The sequence below is a fragment of the Panthera tigris genome, chromosome B3, assembly GCF_018350195.1.
Source record: "Panthera tigris isolate Pti1 chromosome B3, P.tigris_Pti1_mat1.1, whole genome shotgun sequence".
Lineage (NCBI taxonomy): Eukaryota > Metazoa > Chordata > Mammalia > Carnivora > Felidae > Panthera > Panthera tigris.
The window spans coordinates 110330222-110344277 of record NC_056665.1 but is presented as its reverse complement, the minus strand read 5'-3'; positions in this window follow the sequence as shown (position 1 = coordinate 110344277).

Sequence of the window (14056 nt, the reverse complement as noted above, 5' to 3'; positions counted from 1 at the left end):
ATCTGAAGCCTTGGACATCATAGAGCAGAGAATAGCTGTATTGGTCATCACTATCTTTGGTCTGAATTGTTAATCAGTAGAAATCTTGAGATAATAAATGATGAAGTAATTTTGCTTCAAGACTTAGTGCAAAAATTTTTTTTAAGTTTATTTATTTATTTTGAGAGAGAGTGAGCAGGGCAGGCAGAGAGAGAATCTGAAGCAGGCATGGTGCTCAGCTCAGAGCCAGACTCGGGGCTCATCTCACAAACCGCGAGATCATGACCTGAGGCAAAGCCAAGAGTCGGTTGCTTAACCCACTGAGCCACCCAGGTGTCCCCCCAAATTTTTTATTGAAATGATTTGATACTTGAAAGGCAGAGTCCCTAAAGAGGGCGAAGATTAAAATGATAATGAAGCCTTTGCTGTCAAACCTATGAAAATTGAGCACACCCTACCTACTTTAGGGACACACCTGCCCTTGGTGATTTCCTGAACAGGTGCTTTAGGTGATAAGGCAGAGCAGGGCCCAAATCACACCCTCCGATATCTGGCCTGGAAAGATGCTACTTCCTGTCTCAGCTAGTACACACCCAGACCATCAGGGGTCTGGCCACCCTGTGCACCTCTAATCCGAGCCTGCCCACATTCAAGGGAAACTGATGGTCAACTAGCTGCTTTCCAGGTCTTCCAAAACAAGGACATTTAGATGGATCACCTCCAGATCCAGAGTCATGCCCTCTGGAGGTCCAGAGGAAATTCAATCAAGCCCCTGGCTGTTCAGAAAGAGATAGAAGCTGGCCCCAGCATGCCGCTGCAAGAACGGGAAGCCCAGATTGTGAAGCAAGGGCTCGGGGCCGGAGCTTTCCTTCAGACCTTAGCACTTAACTTGGGAATCTGCATTTAGGCCAAAGAAAATACTTCTGACCAGTGGCTGGGCCCAAGGACAACAATAATGCCCATGATGACGGTGACATGTTCTCAAAGCAGAGCAGCCAGGAGGGAACCAGGGAGGGGGCCCAGCCACAAAGCTGGAAAGCCAGCATTCACTACGATTGAAGTTGTTCATCCCCTTGAAACGCGTGCAGGCAATAAAGATAGCTAGAGTTTATGGAGGGCTTGCTGTGTGCCAGGCACAAGGCTACACTCTTTACGCACATGATCGCATCAAATTCTTAAAATACTCTGTGAAGTAGGTACGGTATTTGCTACACTTGGCAGGTGGGGGCACAGACCCAGCCTGCAATGTGAGTCAGATGGATTGTATTTCAAAGCCTGTCCTCTTACCCACTTTGCTATTATCCTGCATTCAAAGGCAGAGGGACTGTTCCCCCCACTTAATACCTGAGGGCGTGTTCCCCACATCCAAGACAGACTCCTACGTAAGTGCTGTGCATCCATGACATCAGGACATTGACACTGATTCAGTAATACCATCTAACCCACAGACCCCATTCAAATTTTGCCGGTTATCCTAATTATGTCACGTCTGGGTCCAGCACCCAAACTGGGATCCCAGTTGCATTCAGTGGTCATGTTCCTTTCGTCTATTCCAATCTAGAACAGTCCCTTAGACCCTCCTCATCTTTCTAGAGCTTGACATTTTTGAAGAGCACAGGCCATGCCCCTCAGTTTGAGTTTGTCTGATGCTTCCTCGAGGTTTATATGTTTGGGGCAGGAATCCCACAAAAAATAGTACTGTGCTCTTTTCAGGGCATCCTATTAGGAGGCATACGACATCAATTTGTCCCATTACTAATCAGCAGAGAGGGACTTTTAACCCTGGACTTGGAGTCATATACTGGGAAGAAAGACCATAAGAGCCTGGAACTCCCCTCAGCTCAACAAATCCCATTTTGGCCAGTGGGCCAGCCATTCTAGAAAGGGAACAACAATATTGCTGGAAGGTGTTGGGACGGAAGAGGTTACGTTTGTCAGAACTCCCCCTAGAGAGCAGACTTGAGCGGTTGGAAGGAATTATTTCACAGCCATTTGGAGAGGAGGGTGAGGCCCCACAGGGGCTTTCTCAAATCACTGGAAGAGCAGAGAGCTACGTGCCAGATGAGGACAAAAGGAGAGGGAAGGAAAACATGAGGCGAGGAAAAAATGGGCAGAAGGACAGGGGAATAACAGGAGACAATAGCGTCGTCCCAAAGGCTCAAAGTATTTGTTTCATATACCTGCATGGCTGTTTAAAAAGTAAGCTAAAAACTAATACACATCAAGCCTGAGGATATAAAACTTATGACTTCTACATCTTAAATAAAAACCCACTTGAATGAAAATGAAACAATGGAAAAAAATAAAAGTACAATTTATTTTGATGTACCTGTTCGTCGGTGGACTTGTAGCCAAATAACCCGTGCGAATAATCCCAGATCTTTGGGTAAATTCCTCAGGCTTGCTGAGACTCAGTTTTCTCATCTGTAAAATGAGGAGAAAAAGTACCTCACAGCCTTGTCCTGAGGACTAAATGCGACAACCCCAAGTCATGGATTCAGGCAATACTGATTGTGTGCCTCCTGTGTGGCACGACTACTCCTGGGCTGGGAATTCAGCAGAGGACAAAACAGACCCCACAGAGCTGACATTCAGGGGGCACAGCCTACCAGAGTGTTCCCTAAGCTGTCAGGCACTGGGCACATTTAAGGAGTCACTGCTATTCAGGGGCGCCTGGGTGGCTCAGTCGGTTGAGTGTCCGACTTCAGCTCAGGTCATGATCTCACAGCTCATGAGTTCAAGCCCCGCATCGGGCTCTGTGATGACAGCTCAGAGCCTGGAGCCTGTTTTGGCTTCTCTGTCTCCCTCTCTTTCTGCCCCTCCCCTGCTTGCACCCCTGGTTGAGCAACGGTGATGCTAAGCAGAGACACGAAGTCACTACCAATTCTCTTCAGAGTCTAGTGTCTGGGGAAGAAATATACCTATTTGAAGAGCTATCATGGATGAGAGGAGCAGAAAAACTCTGGAAGAATATGGACCAAGCTTCTCCGGGGGAAGGATTAGAGACACAGCTGCTGAGTCAGGAGCAAACTGGGTGTTGTGTAATCTGAGGAGTCTAGAGACCGTGACCTGCTGGGTGAGAAAGTTGCTCCCTCCACTAGGTCTTTGGTTTTCCCTTTGTCTTTCTGACTTTCTCTGCCCCTTTCTAAAATCCACGTCCTTACATCTTTCCAAACCCACACAAACAGTAGCACACACACGTTTCAGGTATTACGATTTCCAGTCAGGTTTCATTTTTAAGCAGCTGCCTTTCTTTTCGTTTTCTCACTTCATGGAGAGCCCATTTATATACAAAAAATAAAATTTTTAACAGAAGCACAAAAAGCAACTCCTTCCTTAAAAAATGTTTTTATTGGGGGGGTGCCTGGGTGGCTCAGTCAGTTGAGTGCCTGACTTCGGCTCAGGTCACAGTCTCGTGGTTCGTGAGTTCGAACCCCACATCAGGCTCTGTGCTGAAAGGGCAGAGCCTGCTTCGGATTCTCTGTCTCTCTCTGTCTCTCTCTCTCTCTCTCTCTCTCTCTGACCCTCCCTGACTCGCACTCTCTCACAAAAATAAATAAACAAACATTTAAAAAATGTTTTTATTGGGGCACCTGGCTGGCTCAGTCAATAGAGCATGTGACTCTTGATCTCAGGGTTGTCAATCTGAGTGCCAGGATGGGCATGGAGCCTACTGTAAAACATTAAAAAAGAAACAAAAAAATAAAGTTCTTATTGTGGTTGTACATACATAACACAATATCTATCATTTTTTTAGTTTATTTATTTATTTTGAGACAGAAAAAGAATGCGAGCAGGGTAGAGGCGGAGAGAGAGTGTGCGAGAGACAATTCCCAACTAGGTTCCATCCGCACTGTCAGCACAGAGACTGACATGGGGCTCAACCTCACGAATGTGAGAGCATGACCTGAGCTGAAATCAAGAGTCAGATGCTTAGCTGACTGAGCCACCCAGGTGCCCCATAATATTTATCATTTGTATGTTCAGTGGCACTAAATACTCACCCTCCCCCCCCCCACCCCAGTGCTGGGTAGCCATCGTTTCTATCTATACCCAAAATGTCTTCATCATTTTCCACAGAAACTCTACTGCTAACCAATAACTCCCCCTTCTCCTCGCCTGTCAGCCCCTGGAAACCTCCCCTCCACTTTTTGTCTCTACGAATTGGCCTATTCTCAGTATCTCACGTAAGTGGAATCAGACACTATTTGCCCTTCCTTGTCTGGCTTATTTCCTCTGACATCACGGTTTCAAGGTCTATACAAGTCTCAGCACGTATCAAAATCTCATTCTTGTTTTGTGGCTGAATCCTATTCCATTATATATGCTTTGTTGTCCATTCATCTGTTGACGGACATCATTTGGGTTGTTTGCACCTTTTGGCTATTGTGAATAATACAGCTGTGAGCATGGGTGTGTAGGTTATCTGTTCAAGTCTCTGCTTTCAGTTCTTCTGGATAGATCCCCAGAGGTGCCATTGCCGGGTCATATGATACTGCCGTGATAGTTTGAAGCAACTCATTTTTGAAGATTGTTTTTAATGAATCTGTTTCTGCTCCCATTCTGTTCCGTAAAGGGATTTGAGATGTTCAGAAAAAAATACATATAATAAAGGGGAAGAAAGAGTTCAAAGAACCAGGGTGAAGGGAAGACTGGTTGGGGCTTGGGCATGGTGGAATCTGCCCCCCCAAGCACACGCTCAAGTCTTCTCCCCTCCTGGGATGTGCTGCCACGTTCGAAGCTGTTTCCCTTGCAGATGATTCGGCTGCCCCACGTGGGCAGAAACGTGGGTTTCACCATGTACACGAACTGTATGGAAGTTGGCCCCATTGCCTTAGCCACACCACATTTCCCCTGGCTTCAGACCTAGGGCTGGGTGGTTCCTTAAGGACCATCTAGGACAACCCTCTCAACTTCCAGAGGAGGAAAGCAACACTCAGAGAGGTTCAGTGCTCTGGGGAAAGGCCAAGTGTGTAAATAGCAGAACTGAAATTCAAAGCCATGTTTCCCGATGCCAGCCCAGATCCTCCCAGCCCAGAGGAGGTGCTACACCGCCTCTTATTTCCATAACTCTGCTTTCCTTTGCTTCAGCTCTGCAAATTCCTTACTTACATGGGAAATTATTATGTTCTCATTCTTCTTAAACTTCCCCAATAATTATGCAGTTTCAAAATTCTGAAGGCTAAAATTACTCTTATGTGGTACTAAACAAAGTGGACATTAACTGTGTACCATGGGGGAGACACTGCAAATCCCAGTGCTGAAGCACAAGCCGTGTTACTTATTTTATAAAACTTTCCATTTGTTGGTTCCTCAATAGGAGTGTTGCTTCCTGGTTTCCATGGTGATTTAAGAATTTTTCACTCAAACAGTAATTTCCAGATGAAACTGAACATGAATCCAACACACCAGAGCTTTGTGATGACCAGAACAATACCTTGCGATGGACCCAGCATCAGCCAAATATTCACCCCGCTCTGTCCACAGCATGGGGAAGGGGGTGGTGGTGAAACTGGATTATTGATTTCATGGCTATTGATTTCTTTTTCCTGCTGATATTTTTTTAACTTTTTTTGTTCTGAGTTTATTTATTTGGAGAGAGAGCATAAGCAGGGGAGGGCAGAGACAGGAGAGAGAATCCCAAGCAGGCTCCATGCTGTCACCACAGAGCCCATCGTGGGGCTCGAACCCACGAATCTTGAGATCATAACCTCAGCCGAAATCAAGAGCTGGAGGCTTAACTGACTGAGCCACCCAGGCACCCCTAAACTTTCTTTTTAAGAACAACTTTTTTTGGGGGCGCCTGGGTGGCTCAGTCGGTTGAGCGTCCGACTTCGGCTCAGGTCATGATCTCACAGTCCGTGAGTTCGAGCCCCGCGTCGGGCTCTGTGCTGACAGCTCAGAGCCTGGAGCCTGTTTCAGATTCTGTGTCTCCCTCTCTCTCTGACCCTCCCCCGTTCATGCTCTCTCTCTGTCTCAAAAATAAATAAATGTTAAAAAAAAATTTTTTTTAAAAAGAACTTTTTTTTTTCAATATATGAAGTTTATTGTCAAATTGGTTTCCATACAACACCCAGTGCTCATCCCAAAAGGTGCCCTCCTCAATACCCATCACACACCCTCCCCTCCCTCCCACCCCCCATCAACCCTCAGTTTGTTCTCAGTTTTTAAGAGTCTCTTATGCTTTGGCTCTCTCCCACTCTAACCTCTTTTTTTTTTTTTTTCCTTCCCCTCCCCCATGGGTTTCTGTTAAGTTTCTCAGGATCCACATAAGAGTGAAACCATATGGTATCTGTCTTTCTCTGTATGGCTTATTTCACTTAGCATCACACTCTCCAGTTCCATCCACGTTGCTACAAAGGGCCATATTTCATTCTTTCTCATTGCCATGTAGTACTCCATTGTGTATATAAACCACAATTTCTTTATCCATTCATCAGTTGATGGACATTTAGGCTCTTTCCATAATTTGGCTATTGTCGAGAGTGCTGCTATAAACATTGGGGTTCAAGTGCCCCTATGCATCAGTACTCCTGTATCCCTTGGGTAAATTCCTAGCAGTGCTACTGCTGGGTCATAGGGTAGGTCTATTTTTAATTTTTTGAGGAACTTCCACACTGTTTTCCAGCGTGGCTGCACTAATTTGCATTCCCACCAACAGTGCAAGAGGGTTCCCGTTTCTCCACATCCTCACCAACATCTATAGTCTCCTGATTTATTCATTTTGACCACTCTGACTGGCGTGAGGTGATATCTGAGTGTGGTTTTGATTTGTATTTCCCTGATGAGGAGCGACGTTGAGCATCTTTTCATGTGCCTGTTGGCCATCTGGATGTCTTCTTTAGAGAAGTGTCTATTCATGTTTTCTGCCCATTTCTTCACTGGATTATTTGTTTTTCGGGTGTGGAGTTTGGTGAGCTCTTTATAGATTTTGGATACTAGCCCTTTGTCCTATATGTCATTTGCAAATATTTTAAGAACAACTTTGAATTCACAACAAAATTAAGAGGAAAGTATAAAGATTTCCAGTTACCCCCTGGCGTCACACGGGCACAGCGTCCCGCATCATCAATTACACATCCCTCACCAGAATTACACATTTGTTACAAGTGACGACCCTATCACCCAAAGCCCAAAGTTTACATGAGGTTTCAGTCTTGGTGCTGTACATTCTATGGGTTTGGACAAATGCATCATGACACATATCCATCATTTTAGTATCATACAGAGCATTTTCACTGCCTTGTGCTTATTGATTTTTCAGACGTATTTCATCTTTCACTAAAACAACTACCTTCAGAAGCATTGCAACTTCCTCTCTTCTCTCCATGAGCCACCTTAAAGCACACTGGTGGTTTCAGGACTTCTGTGTTTTTCTAGATGTGTCTTATATAAATTTACAGGCTTTCCCTGGGAGAGGTCTAGCAGATCTCCTTATTCAACTTGAAGTCAATTCCACAAACCCTATAGATGTCGTAGAGAGGGTGGTCACAGACCGTAGAGCAAGATTGCCCTGGTCCAAACCCTAGCTCTTGGTCTGTGCCCTCCAGCAAGCTACATAAACTCCTTGTGCCTCATTTTCTGATATGAAAAATGGGAATGATAATACTATAACCTACCTCATTAGGTCACTATCAGAATTAAGTGAATTAATATATGTATTGGCCTTGGAGAAGTGTCTTGCATACATTCTAAGTGTTAATAAACTCTTGCCTATGTAAGCCAGGCACTGCCAGGCTTTGGGGACACAGTGATAAACAAAACACAGATCCTACTTTCAAGAAGCTTATTCAGAGGAGAACACAAAAAAATGTATATACAGAAAAGCAACGCTACATGTTCTTATCATGAACATTTTTTAAAGATTTTCTTGGGGCGCCTGGGTGGCTCAGTCGGTTGAGCATCCGACTTCGGCTCAGGTCATGATCTCACAGTCCGTGAGTTCAAGCCCCGCGTCGGGCTCTGTGCTGACAGCTCAGAGCCTGGAGCCCATTTCGGATTCTGTGTCTCCCTCTCTCTCTGCCCCTCCCCTGTTCATACTCTGTCTCTCTCTGTCTCAAAAAGAAATAAACGTTAAAAATTTAAAAAAAAAAAAAAGAAAGATTTTCTTTTTAAGTAATCTCTACACCCAATGTGGTGTTCAAACTTACAACTCTGAAATCAAGAGTCGCATACTCTGCTGACTGAGCCAACCAGGCATACCTCTCATGAACATTTTTAAATTTTTTTTAAAGTTTATTTATTTTTGAGACAGAGACAGGGCATGAACGGGGGAGGGTCAGAGAGAGAGGGAGACACAGAATCTGAAACAGGCTCCAGGCTCTGAGCCGTCAGCACAGAGCCCGACGTGGGGCTCAAACTCACGGACCGCGAGATCATGATCTGAGCCGAAGTCGGATGCTCAACCGACTGAGCCACCCAGGCGCCCCTCATGAACATTTTTAAACAAGATAGTACCATATCACTTTTGTGTTCTTTTTTAAACATTTTGTTTATTTATTTATTTAGAGACAGAGAGAGTGAGCAGGGGAGGGGCGGAGAGAGAGGAAGAGAGAGAATCTCAAGCAGGCTCTGCACTGTCAGTGTGGAGCCCAGTGCAGGGCTTGAACTCATGAACCATGAGATCATGACCTGAGCCGAAACCAAGAGTCGGATGCTGAACCACTGAGCCACCCAGGTGCCCCACTTTTGCGTTCTATGTGGAAACTTGTTGCTATAATATTACCACTAAATACTAGCATTTTCACTTAGAATTTGCACATTACCACCATCCATTAATTCACCAACATTTATTGAGCACCTACCATGTTGTAGGCACTGTACTGGGCACTTAGGGCATCAATGTGATATAGACCTGAAATGTTAACATGTCCTTCTTCCCTGCCTTCCCTCTTCGTCCACCTTCTGTGCCCCACCCAAGAGTATCTATGACTGCCTACCTGGCTCCTGAGCTTCAAGGTAGAGGGGAGACCTAAGAATTGAGAGAGGTTGGCTTGATCTATACAACTGAGGCAGGGTGGGGTGGGGCGGACAGAAGGGATACAAAGATTTGAGTAAGTTGGGAGAAGGGAGATCTTGGAGAGTAGCTGCTGTGATGAAGTGTGACTCTGGAGACAGAGACGCCTGAAGAGGAACTTTAGAACTGCCACTGGGCACTCTGCAATGTAATTCCTTCTCCCTTGCTGCTTCTAGAGACTTCAGTGAAGACCCCAGTGCTTTGGGAGGTGAACTTGGTGCTCCTTTTGAATATGGTTCCATGCTGAGACAGGCTGCAGTAGCCAGCTTCCAAGAAGCCCTGCCTGCTGGTATCCATGTCCTTGAGGGGTCCCCTCCCACACTGAGTAGGGGCAAGCTGTGTCACGATAGGGTATTGCAGAAAGGAAGGAGGGGAACATCTGAGGCTATATCCTGAAAGACACCGCAGCTTCTACCTGATTCTATTGGATCACTTGCTGTCAGGTAGGTCACCTATCATGTTGTGAGGATGCTCAAGCAATCCTATAATAAAGTCCGTGTGGGAAAACCGCATCCCACCCAACCCCACCCCTGCTGCCAACAGCCAACATAATTTGCCAGCCACATGAGTGACCCTTCTAGAAGTGGATCCTCAAGCTTCAGGGAGGAAGTAGATCCTATAACCCTGGCCAACAGCTCGCTGCCACATCCTGAGAGATCCCCGAGCCAGAACCACTCAACTAAGCCACTCCCAACTACTCGACCTACGTGACATAACAAACACTTACTGTTATTTTTAAATCTCTGGGCGTCAGGGGCAAGTGGTGCAGCTAAACACTGGCTACAAGGTGGCCTGGCTGCTTGGGGGTACCCAAATGTGCCTGAGTTTCCCAGGCCACCCCAACCCATAAATACAAGAGAGAACACGGCAAGAGCATCAGTTGGACCTCACTGCTCTCGCCTCTTCTGGTGAAGCAAGACCTGGACCTGAGATCTTCTGTCAATTAACCATTCCCACTACCCCTAATAGGAAAACGAAAAGTATGTTTGTGAATTGGGAGAAGGGGGATAGGTCTCCCATGTGTTTATGAATCTCCCCGGTGCTGTTTTGCTGTCTCTCATGGGTGTTGCTGATGGTTTCCGAGATACCACCGTGTCCTGCCAGGCACCATGTTGCCACCAGGGGTCAGTGCCCACGGCCAAGCACCAAAGTCTTCCCACCAGACACTGCCCCTACTTTCTGAGTATTGCTTCTGAGGAACTCACTGGACCAAAGGGAGGAGCTGCTCTGTGATGACGTGGCAGAAAGATGCTTTTTCCTCCCCAATGTGCTGCCCTTCCCCTACAGTTGTATAGAGAGTTTATGGAAATAATTTGTTTTTACTCATAGCCCTCTTTCTCCTTAGGTCTCAGACTTATGTTGGCCATATGTCCCATACGTTGGCCAGGGACCATTTAGTGACCTGTATGTTGTTATCAGGGTTCTTACTGCCCTGTAGTGCCCCAGACTTGGTTGCTGGGCCAGGCTCAACATGGCTGCAGGCAGCTCTAGGCTCACATCATGCCAGTTTGGCATCACTAAGGAAGAAAAGGACATCTGCTTTAGAAGACATAACTCCCAGGGGCGCCTGAGTGACTCAGTTGGTTAAGCGTCTGGCTTTTGCTCAGGTCATGATCTCACAGTCCGTGGCTTGAGCGCCATATTAGGCTCTATGCTGACAGCTGAGAGCCTGAAGCCTGCTTCGGATTCTGGGCCTCCCTCTCTGTTCCACCCCTGTTCATGCTGTGTCTCTCAAAAAATAAATAAATATTCAAAAAAATTTTTTTTGAAAAAGAAGAAGACGAAACTCCCAGGAAGGGCTCTGATTGGCTGGGCTTGGGTTTCATGCCCACCTCTTGGGCTGTATAGAGGGGAAGGCAGGGGACTGTGCTAGGCAGCTCCCCCAGAATCATCTGGAGCTTGCCAAAAGGAAGCATGCCCCTACCTTCAAAGCAGTGGGGAGGTGGGTAAAGGGGTGATGGTGGCAGATCAAAACAACAAATTCTGGATGTCCTTGAGTTTCTAGACCTGCCTAGGCATCCTAGTCTGACCTCTAGCAGTGGACCCAGTAATCCCAGCCATTCAAGGTCATGGTCCCTGCCTCTGAGGAGCTTGCCGTCTCCAGAATGGGGTCCATCTGCACGACCTTCTTTGACTTGTTCGGTGTGCTCCTTCCTTAGACGCTAGTTCAAGGGTGAGAGGTCATGACTTTTGCACCTTCTTTACCATATTTCCTTCTAAACTTCTCTGAAGGTTTTCCTGTGAGTTGCCCTTCCCTGCATCCTGATGTCTGTCTTTATTTGCCAAAAGTCTCTCCCACATAAGCACACACACAAACACACACACACACAGATTCATAACCTCCTGCCTATTCTCCAGCTTTGTAAGTCCAGCTGTGAGAATTCTAGGACAAGACACTCTGGGGTCGAGTGTTCTAATTTTATATAACACAAGTCTGGCAGCCTCCCTCCTTCCTACCTCATCATCCCTTAAAACTTCGAGGTGGGCAATCAGACAACTGCTCTTTTTGTGACCAGAGGAATCTTCTCTGCTGACAGCACCATGAGTTCTTGTCACCGCCAATAACCTTTGATGATGGGGTCTAGAAACTGACCCATCCTCACAGGATGTGGCACTTGGCCAGTGTCCCAGCAGAGTGCCTGACAGAGTTCTCTGCTTGTGAACTGCCTGCACATCTTCCTCAGGCTGCCAAGGAGGTGCCTCAGTCTCCGGCGGAAGGTCAGCTGGTTCTTTGAAGAGCAGGAAACCATGGGACGCGCAAAGGTCCTAACTATACAGTGCTGTCACTCCCTCACACAACACAGGGGAAAAGTGTTACTGGAGTAAGTAGTTTCCCAGAGCTATGACAACAAAGTACCACAGATGAGTGACTCAGAAGCACAGAAATGTGTTGTGTCCCAGTTCTGGAGGCTAGAAGTCCAAAGTCAGGGTGTCCACAGGGCCCTGCTCCCCTGAAGCCTGGAGGGAAGGATCTGTCCCAGGCCTCTGTCCCAGGTGCTTGGCTTGTGGCAGCAAAACTACAATTTCGCATCGTGTTCTCCTTATGTTCATGTCTCAAATCTCTCCATTTTATAAGGATTCCAGTCCTATTGGACTAGAACTCTCCTGAGGACCTTATATTAACTTGACTGCCTCTGTAAAGTCCCCCTCTCCAAATAAGGTCATATTCTGAGATGCTGGGGGTTAAGGACACAATTCAACCCATAATAACAGCTGCAGACCTAGGCCTTCAAAAGAAGGTTGTCCTGTGGTGTTGCTTTCTCTCAACTTCTTTGTACTCCACATTCCCTTCTTTGCAGGCAACTTGCCTTTTCTATGTGTCCTGCCCCAGGGCTCATTCTGCCTCCCACAGGGGGCTCTGCCCAGCCCACTGAATGAGGGTCATTCATCATTTCTCTTTCCTTTTTTTTTTTAATCAAAAAATTTTTTAATGTTTCTTTATTTTTGAGATGGGGGGAAGGGACAGATAGAGAGAGACACACACACACAGAATCCAAAGCAGGCTCCAGGCTCTGAGCTGTGAGCACAGAGCCCCACGCTGGGCTTGAACTCACAAATCTCGAGATCATGACCTGAGCAAAAGTCAGACACTTAACAGACTGAGCCACCCAGGCGCCCCCATCACCACTTTTCAAAAACAACTGGCAGGTGACTCCAAAATGAGCATTGGTTTCTCTTGGCAACTACACAGTTGAATCTCCCATAAGGAAAAGAACCCCTCAGGGTTAGTTTGTTTGGTGCAGAGTTGAATTAATCATTCTCTCTAGTTCAGGGCAACCACCCCTAAGGGTCAGTACACTACCCACTCCTCTCTTGCTTGGTCTCTCCTCTTCCTTGTCACTGGTCTCTCCCTTTCCCGCCTCCTCCCTGTAGGCACCCACTCTAGGGTTCATTGTGGGTCCTTCAGGAGCCCCGGGTCCTTGTCAAGCAGGTAGAACTGTTTTGATTTCTTTTAGACTTTTAATTTTTATAAATGGTGCATTGCTGTAGATAGCATTGTGTTTCTTACTTTTATTACTCTACTGTTGTTCCTTGGGTTAATACAATTTTATTCTCACCACTTGGGCAACACAAGCTCCAACAGAGTGCAGTTAAGGAACATTCGATTCCTTCCTGGGTCTGGCTTACATTACAAGACCCCTAAATGTAACTATAACTGACACTCTCCTTTACATCCCAGATGGGAAGAACTGGATCTAATCAGACTGATTTCTCATTCCACATTTTTCCACACCCCAACCGTGGAAAGGCAATGGGAAGTCCTCCACGTCACCTCACATCCTCAGACACAAAAACGCACTCTGATCATGTTCAATGATACAAGTGAGGATACCACCAGCCATACCCAGAATGTGGGGATCCCATAGGACAAATGACCTGGTGCCTTCAACAAATAAATGTCACTAAAAGAAGGTGGAACAAGGGGTGGTAAGGGAGAAACGAAAGTGGATTAAGAGATACCTAAGAGACAGGGTGACTGAGTGGCTCGGTCATTAAGCATCAAACTTCAGCTTAGGTCATGAGTTTGAGTCCCACATTGGGTGATCTGAAGTCCTACTTCGGGTGAGCATGAGCACTGTTATGGATGAGCCCCGCTTCTTTCTCTCTCTCTCTCTCCCTCTGCCCCCCCCACCCCCGCCCTGGCATTCTCTCTCTGTCCCTTGCTCGCTTGTGCCCTCTCTTTTTCTCTCTCAAAAAAAAGAGATACTTAAGAGACATATTAACCAAGTGCAATGTGTGAGCCTTATTTAGATTTGAAAAAGGCAATTGTAAAAACATGTTTTTAAGATAATAAAGAAACTTTATTTATTTTTTTATGTTTATTTATTCATTTTGAAAGAGAGAGAAAGCACGAGCAGGCTCCAGGGCTTGATCCCACGAACCATGAGATCATGACCTGGGCTGAAATCAAGAGTTGGACATTCAACCGACTGAGCCATCCAGGCACCCCATTAATAAAGGAATTTTAAATAGGAATCAGGTATTAGATGAAGTTGAGTGTTAATTTTTTTAGATATGATAATTCTATTATTGGGCTTTAATAAAGCTCTTATCTTTATT